The sequence below is a fragment of the Chelonia mydas genome, chromosome 13, assembly GCF_015237465.2.
Source record: "Chelonia mydas isolate rCheMyd1 chromosome 13, rCheMyd1.pri.v2, whole genome shotgun sequence".
Taxonomy (NCBI): Eukaryota; Metazoa; Chordata; order Testudines; family Cheloniidae; genus Chelonia; species Chelonia mydas.
In genome coordinates this window covers 12297651-12306552 of record NC_051253.2, presented here as the reverse complement: position 1 = coordinate 12306552, position 8902 = coordinate 12297651, and the positions used below count along the sequence as shown (strand labels likewise).

At 48.4% G+C, this 8902-nt stretch overlaps 1 long non-coding RNA gene across 3 annotated transcripts in view; it reads right to left on the bottom strand.

Annotated features, from left to right (window-relative positions):
* Positions 1-1601: 1601 nt before the first annotated feature.
* Positions 1602-8902, bottom strand: part of LOC122462811 — a 44335-nt gene continuing 37034 nt past the window's right edge. For 2 of the 3 annotated variants that reach the window (XR_006285625.1, XR_006285626.1), the window contains exon 3: positions 4198-5942. This is a non-coding gene — a long non-coding RNA (uncharacterized LOC122462811). Of the gene's footprint in view, positions 1764-4197; positions 6065-8902 lie in introns of those variants that run through there. The other variant, XR_006285624.1, reaches the window with a different exon arrangement.

The following is an 8902-nucleotide window of genomic DNA, read 5'->3' as shown; positions in this document are numbered from 1 at the left end:
CAGCATATGGATGTATGTGTAGAGGAAAACCTGAGCTCATGGAATGCTGTGAGGAGGGTCAGTCAGCAAATTCCCTGGGCTCCAGAAAGTTTCACAGACACTCTTTTGCAGTGTGTTACACAGAACTAACTCACCAGGTCATGCAGAATTCTAGGAAGCAGCAGGGAGCTGGGAGCCAGGAAGCCTCAAATGCTAATTCTGGATCTACATGACGTGGTTTTAGGTCAGATACTTAGGGCCTGATTTTCAGAGGTTCTGAGCCCCCACAGCTCCCAGTGACTTCAGCTGTATGTTCTTGGCATATTTGCAAACCAACCTCTCTGACTCAGTTTCCCCATGTAAAAATGAGAGCATTATGATCACTAATTATTGTTTGTTAAAGCAGAATGCTATATAAATGCTAAACATTCTCCTTTGGACAGTGGTTCTCAAACTAGAGCTGCCACTTGTTCAGGGAAAGCCCCTGGCGGGCCAGGCCAGTTTGTTTACCTGCCGCGTCCACAGGTTTGGCCAATCGCGGCTCCCACTGGCTGCAGTTCGCCGCTGCAGGCCAATGGGGGCTGCAGGAAGGGCGGCCAGCACATCCCTCGGCCTGCGCCACTTCCCGCAGCCCCCATTGGCCTGGAGCAGCGAACCGCAGCCAGTGGGAGCCGCGATCGGCCGAACCTGCAGACGTGAAAGGTAAACAAACCGGCCCGGCCCTCCAGGGGCTTTCCCTGAACAAGCGGCAGCCCTAGTTTGAGACCCACTGCCTTAGGAGGAGCTCTGTGGAATGTTCCCTGAAGTTCCTTAGCTGTATCATTCCACATGAGACATGTGAAACAGTTCATCAGCTCTGGGGTTCGTCCTTCCTTCCACTCAAGAGGAAAGAGCTCATATTTTGATGAACTTTGGCCAAAGCGTGACTTTTGTAATACCAGAATTTGAATTGCCCTTCATTCAAAGTGTCTTTATTTTGCAATAGTACTTCCATTGAGGGCAATGCACTCCTTGGCCCAGACTCTGATCTCTGTCACAATGGTGCAAATCTGGACTAACTCCATTAGTCACAGCAGAATTATACCATGTCAACAAGGAGATAGGAGTCCGACCCACTTGCTAGCGGTGGTGCTGTCAAGTACGGGGTGCTCCATTTACTTTGTTGTGCATTTACCGAAGGTCACAAACATGTAATTAAACAGTAATTCTCAGCGTTATCTGCAGGCAGCGGCAACTTACCTGCCAGGCAGGTGCTCACTAATATCCGGGGACTTGGCTCCTTCTGTGAGAGGGCACAGATACCACCTGCAAAATCTAGTTAGTGGAGGCTGGATTGTTTTCCAGCTGTGAGACTGCCAGTACCTACACATGGCGTACCCCTCCCCACACACAGCGCTGTCATTCCCCAGAGCACTGCCTTATGCTAGAGCGGTGGGGATGCTGATTCTGGAAAGTCTGTTACAATGATTTAGTTCTCACCTGCTAACTGCAGGTGAGACCCTGACGGGCCCCTCCTCCCTCACTCCACTCCTGACACAACACCCAACAGAATGGAGGTGCCCAAACACGCCTCCACTTCCAGGGGCAAGACAGGACTTACAAACATATGCCTTGTACCTATATGTATGTATGTGGATGAGGAATTCTCTCTGCAGGCCATACAGACCTTTCCTTTGGCTCTGTCTTACCTCAGAGAAACTCCCAGCCTTCACGGTCCTGAATTAAGATGAGGATACTCATATTGTCTGGAAACCAGGCTGAGTCAGCAAAATTGCTCCCTGCACCTGCAAACAGGGATCTGCGGTCTGAATCCTCCCGTGCAACAGGGAGAATAATTTCATTCCAATGCTAACAACAAGACAGCTGGAGCCTATTCTGAGCCCAAGGAGACAGCTGGTTAGTTTGCATACCTGCAGAAATTTTCCTAAAGACCAGGCCAACTGAGCAAAGTTCTGAGCATCAGGAAAAAAAGATGGGATACTTTTTATTCTACCATTTAGCTCCCTGTAACAGAAAGCATTGGAGTCAGTGGGGTCTTGACCCCTGCCACATGACATTACTTCCTGGCCCCAGCCAAAAGAAAATGAAACCATTCTCCCTTGCCAGCACTCGTGTGTGTCACATCTTCATTATACCCAAAACCTGCTTGATGAAACAGCTCCAGAAAAGGACAATGGAACAGACCTGGGGCAGATTAAACTGGGCTTAGCTCTTCCACATAATGAATGAAAATCACTGGACTTTATTTCCTTCCTATAATTAGAAGTGGACATACTGAATTAACCCCCAAAGTCTGGTATGTTTTGATACCCTTCTACTGTACTCATTTGTTGTTTCTTCCTGTTGATTCGTGGACATCTAATAATGATTTTAATATTGAGAGCTGGTGAAGAGTGCTGCATTAGCACCCCTGGAACCTCAAGACCACTGTCTAGGGACTCACTTCTGCCTTGATGCCCAAAAGACACGGAAACAAATCACACAGAATCCATCACTCCAAGTTCCTTCTGCTCTGGTCTTCCCCATGTCCATCTTCTCCGTTTGTAAATTTGAGACTGTGCACAATCTGGGGCAGGAGCTATCTTCATTTTGTGCCAAGTAAGCTCCAAGTATATTGTCAGTGCTTAAAAACAGTAAGTGAGAGTACCTAGTGGGTATAGCATGCAGTACAAACTTCATCTTGTTCATCATGGAGTACAAACTCCATGGCACCTATCCCTGAGCCTTCAGAGGCTACCTCTAGACATGAGGTAGGTAGTTCAGACTCCATTCCCATTCAGTCCTTGGCCTCGCTGCTGAGACTGCCAAATAGTAAAAACCATGGTGATAGCCCTTGTGAAGCCACCAAACCGATTCTGCATGGGGCCCTGTATTGCCACCAGATTGTGACAACATTCAGTTACTACCAACCCAGGCTGGATTCCAATTGGAGAGCTGCAGGTGGAAGGCATAGTATTCCACTTCCAATCGCACTAATCTGGCCTGGCCAGCCATCAAAAGAAGAAGAAATACTGAGCATTTCACATGTGCTTTTTGGAGGGGGCAGTAGGCGTGGGGGAGTGGTGCCCTCCTTTTCCCATCTGTCTGCACAGTTTAGTTGGTTGACAGCAGGGATATTAAGTCCAGTCTCTCATACATCAGGTGCCTCAATTTTTGGGATGCCTGACCTAAGACATTGCAAAGTGACTTGATTTCCAGTGGGTGAGTGCTTGATGCAGGCTGAAAATTTGGTCCATGTATGGTATCTGAAGTTCGGCATCCAAATATTTAGGCACCCACAATCATTAGTTGCTTTAAAAAAATCTTGTCCATGCACATCCATAGACAATACATTTCTATCCCAAATAATAGAACAGAGACCAAGCCATCAGCATTAGCCTCTGTATGACTACGTGCAGCAAGGACAAGAAGCGGGAAGTATGGATCATGGTGAACAAGAATTATGTCTCTTTATTAAAGTGAGTTTAGCATTCAAAAAAGAAAGCCAGATCATCAGCATTGGACACTGGAGCTTTTTGCTTATCCACACAGCAAGTTCCCCAATACAGCCCCTCCAAAGGGCCCATCCTATAACGTGTGAAGGTCCCTCCAGAGCAGAGGTGGGCAAACTAGGCCCGCGAGCCACATCTGGCCTGCAGGACTGTCCTGCCCAGCCCCTGAGCTCCTGGCCAGGGAGGCTAGCCCCCGGCCCCTCCCCCGCTGTCTTCCCCTCCCCGCAGCCTCACCTCGCCGTGCCGCCAGCGCTCTGGCCCTCTGCTCCTGCCGGGCAGTGCAGCGGGGCTGGCTCCAGCCGGGCGGCGTGGCTGTGAGCTCCTGCTGCTCTGAGTGGCATGGTAAGGGGGGGAGAGTGGGGGGGGTGGATAAGCGGTAGGGTGTCCCAGGGGGCAGTCAGGGGACAGGGAGCATGGGGCGGTTGGATGGGGCAGAGGTTTTTGGGGGGGGGGCGGTCAAGGGACGGGGAATGGGGGGGTTGGATAGGCGTGGGAGTCCTGGGGGGCCTGTCAGGGGGCGGGGGTGTGGATAGAGGTTGGGGCAGTCAGGGGTCAGGGGGGGTTGGATTAGGGGGTTAGGGGCAGGGGGTCCCGGGAGGGGGCAGTCAGGGGACAAGGAGCGGGGGGGTTGGAAGGGTTGGGGGTTCTGAGAGGGGCAGTCAGGGGGCGGGAAGTGTGAGGGGGCGGATCGGGGGCAGGAGCCAGGCTGTTTGGGGAGGCACAGCCTTCCCTACCCGGCCCTCCACACAGTTTCGCAACGCTGATGTGGCCTTTGGGCCAAAAACTTTGCCCACCCCTGCTCCAGAGGGAGGTTAGTGACTGACAGAATAAAGCTAAGGTGGGTGCTAATGACTATCTCATGATCTAGAGCTCACAGGCTCTGGGCCCCTTATTGATCTTCTCATCTGTCCAGCCCCTCAAATGGATTGACTCCTCATTTGACACTAGCTCTTTTGCCTTCTACTAATGGTGCATCTATGCTGCACCTGGGGGCATGAATGGCAGCTGATGTAGACATACCAGTGCCAGCTTTAATCTGACTTGCTCAATAAAAATAGCAGCACAGGCTTCAGTGCAAGTTGCACAACCCCATCTCCCCCCCCCCAACCCCCCGCCCAGGTCTGTACGTGTTGGTGCAGCCCATGGCACAACATCCTCACTGCTATTTTTAGTGAGCTAGCTAGAGTTCAGCTAGTGTGAGGACGTCTACACCAACTGCAGATCAAACCCATGGCTGCCATGGGAACGTCCCCGAAGACATTTTCATACTACGTGCTTAAAATGCATGCAGATGAAACGTCAGCTGTGACTGCACCCAGAGTTCTGTTCTCCACGTTAGCAAGCAGGAGACTTATAGCAGCCTGATACAGCCTGCCACCTTCCAGAAATAAAGGCAGCTTCAGGAAGCAATTCCTTCTCGCCTTCATGTCATCTCACTGCCCCTGAGCAAATAATCCCTGTCCTATTATTGGGCACCAGGTTTGATGGTGCACTGGGCACCAGGATGTAATTAAAACCAAACACTCATATTGCCTATGGTGGGGAATAATCTGAGACACAATACATTTTCAATTAGAGAGGGTCAGAGCCTCATCTCTCACCAGATTTATTGTGCAGATTTACTCCTTATTTCCCTCAGTACAACGTGAGGTCAGAATCAGATTCTTTTTTCCAATGAACTTCAGAAAGGGGGTTCTAACTGAATTGGTCTTTGTTTCAAGCAATGGCTTTTGAAACTGCTCTCTCCCCCCTGACTCACAAGATGGAACTTTGCTCTGAAGTGAGTGGGGCACTCCAGATGGGGTTTGCCCTGAGCAGAATTTATGACATTTAAATATTGCCACTGATGAGTGGAAGCGGCCAGCTCATATCTATAATAAGGCTAGTCACTGAACCTGGAGCGTACATATGAATTTCTGTGTTTGCGCTCTGGTTTTGCATAAAGCCTGGTGCTGCTCTGAAAGGTGACTTTGCAAAAATGCTCCCTGCTCACTGTGTCTCACTGTCACATTTTGATTGTGCTCGGTTTCAAGTATGCATCCGATGAAGTGAGCTGTTGCTCACGAAAGCTTATGCTCAAATAAATTTGTTAGTCTCTGAGGTGCCACAAGTCGTCCTTTTCTTTTTGCGGATACAGACTAACACGGCTGCTACTCTGAAACCTGAAGTAAGAAGATGTTTCTCTGACAGTCAGGCTGGTTTCTTTCATCCCACATACCATCACCCATGCCAAAGGTTCAAAAAGTGCTCACGGACACCTCTGCACCCCCATTGTCTTCAAATGATGTCTCGGTGATATCTGTGCAGTCCCATTGCCTTCGCTGGGTTTACACAGGTCTGGGTGATTGGAACTTGGAATCATTTGTGTTGATGGTGCATGAGATCGCATAGAATCCTCCGTCTTACCTGTGCTGGCTCTGGAGGGCTAGCAGGCGTGAGACTCAGCAAGCACTAGCTTCAGCTGAGGTGACCCTGAAGAAGCAAATGGAACAGATCTGTTGAGTAAGGAGGTGCCATTTTTTCTACAGTCCCTTTTCAGAGTGGTATTGTACTTTAAATGCTTTGTCTGCGGGTCTGGTAGACACTGCAGAACTCTGTGACGAACATGGAAAAGAAACGGATCAGGATAACTTAGCACATGGAACACTGCTGCTCTCCCATCCCACCCTGTAGCCTTCATGTGGCTTTAGAAATCAGTCAATCACTCTTTGCTGGATTAGGTTTAAGCATTCATGTCAAGTAAGCACTTCAGCACCTGTGTCCAGCCGAGTCTTCTGTGCCCTGTGAATGGGAAACGGTGGCTCATGCTGGTTGCATTCTGGTAGCTGCTGGGATTGCTAATGTGGATCTACCATAAATCCAAAAGCATTAGATTTAGTTTGACTGTAAATAATTTAAGGCCTAAGTATCCTAGCTGGTGATCGTCGTTTCTTTGTCCTTTCTCCAGAGGGTTTAAGAGCTGCCAGAATACCATGTCATGTTTTAACATAGCCTGTGATCTCAAGCAAGGACATGCTTTCCTGCGTTAGGAAATAAAACCTCTAGCTCAAAGTGTGTCGGTCCCATGTCCACTTCTGGCCATGTATATTTCTGCCTTTGTCTGGGAATTAGTTTGAGGTTATTCCTTCCCCAAAGGGCTCTGAGTCTAAGGGCCAGCTCTAAAGAGCATTGAAATCAGTGGAAAGACTCCCATTGACTCAGTGGGCTTTGGATGAAATACCAAAGCCACTTGTCTGCCATGTGGTACGTGCTCTCATTCATGTTCACGAATGTCTTACTGGGAGTCCAGTCTCATCCTACAAACTTCACCTTTAATCTCCACCATTAGCTGCCCTATTTATATGATGTGAGACAGAAACAGAGAGACAGAACGCGGGGGAAGAGATCAATGTGTGTGTCTCTTTTGATAACTACAGGCCGTGTCAAATGAGACTTCAAGAGGATTGCGCCTCTCTGAATGCGAGGGAGCATCGCTGTGATCATTAGAATGTATTTCAAGAGCTGCCCATAGAGCTTCTGACCCATGCCAGTCTCCTGTCAGTCATTTTCAGCGCTATACATCCTGAAAAACACATTTAAGTAAAGATACAAATAGCCGTGAGCTGGCTTAGTTCCCCCTGGATATACACAAATAATTTCCCAGAGACTTCTCAGGAACCACCCGAGCCTGGACAGACTGTGTGAGCTCCTCAGGGCAGGAGAGCTATTTGTGAAGCATCAGCTATGCTTATGTTGTTATATAAACAGCAACTGTAACTGAATCCAGAGAGGGAAAAGCCTGAGAATAACTAGAAAGGTGCGGCCAGTCCTCAGTACCCTCAAGTGGTGGCAGATCTTCAGAAGAATTCAGCATTTTGGGTTAGCAGCTTTGAAAAGCTGGGAATAAGTCACAATGAGTCCTGTTGCAAATCTGATCCTTGCGTGGGTCTCTCAACTAGATGATGGGCTGTTATGAAAATTCTGGCTTTTAAGCTTCTACATTACAATATGTAGACAAACCTGTTTCTAAGCCTCTACCTGTAACAGAGGAAGCTACTCCCAGCACCTTGATATATTACTAACACAATGCACTCCATATTTTTGAAACTGATGTACTGGGACTTGCTTATTACACCAGCCTTACAGCTTGGTACCTGTACCATGGGAGACATTGATAACAAGGGGGAATTATAGGGGTGAATGGTAACATCACCCAGGATTCAGTAGCATCACACCAGGCACATTGTTATAACAGTAAGCTCTTTCAGCCCATTGCAGCCAGTCAGTTATTAGAGCCATCTCTTGAATTTATTTTAATAAACATGAAAAATATTTTCACATTGTTTCAATTAGCTCACATTAGCTGCAACAAGACTTTTCATTCTTATCTGCCTTAACTATTATTATGCAGGATCTTTTCTAAGACTCTTCCTAAAGCATATACACAAACAACACTGCTGAGAGATTATGCAAGAGGCCAGGGAATGTGTCTAGTGGTTACAGCACGCAACTGGGAATTAGCAGTCCTGAGGTGCTAGACCTCACTCTGCCACTGACTTGTTGAGTGATCTTGGGCTGGTCAGTTAATCCCTCAGCTTCTTCATGTGTCATAGTGAGATAATCAAATAAAAACAGCAATATAATAATACTTCTCTGCCTCTTTAGTTACAAAAAGTGTGTGATCCTTGAACACAATGAGCTACGTATTATGTGCGGAACTGTGGACTAGCTGAGAGTGCACTGGACTGAAACTCAGTCCACCCGCGTTCTACACCTCTCTCCTTGTGGTTTTCCTATGTGTGCCTCAATTCCACCCCCCTGTAAAATGGGGATAAGGAGATTGACTGCTGTTGAGATCTGCCAATGAAAAGCACCATATAAGAACTAGCTTGTGTTATTATTATACCAACCCCCATTTAACACTCCTAAGGAGACATTCTGCAATTCCATAGAAGGCTCAGGCAGCTGGACTTTCTGTGGGTCTCCTGCCAGGGGGTTGTGGAAATGAAATTCATGCAACAATTCACAGGTAGCCCCAGTCCAGTCCCTCATTGCCGCTCTTTATTTCCTACTCGTTTTCCCTGCAAGCAGCAGCATTTCCCATGTCACCGCAGAGGCAGCAGCAGCTCCTCCACTAGCCCGGTGCTCTCCCCGGCACTCTCCACATGCATTCCTGTTCAGAGCTGGCATGAACTGCTACCCCCTGGCACTCAGGAAGTTAGTAGGCCCTTCTGGGTGGCTGCTGCTCATGCCCTCATCATGGTGAGAAATACCGCAGCACTCAGTGTCCTGGGGCAGGGCTTCTGCCCAGCTTCCATGCATACTCTGCCTCCCCCACCCCAGACACCTTTAAATAGGCTTTCTGTCCAAACATCAGCAAAACAAACACAGCTCACCCTAAGTCAGCCAGTTCTGCTCTCCACTGGCTCTGTTATGCTTCTGGAAGAGCGGGT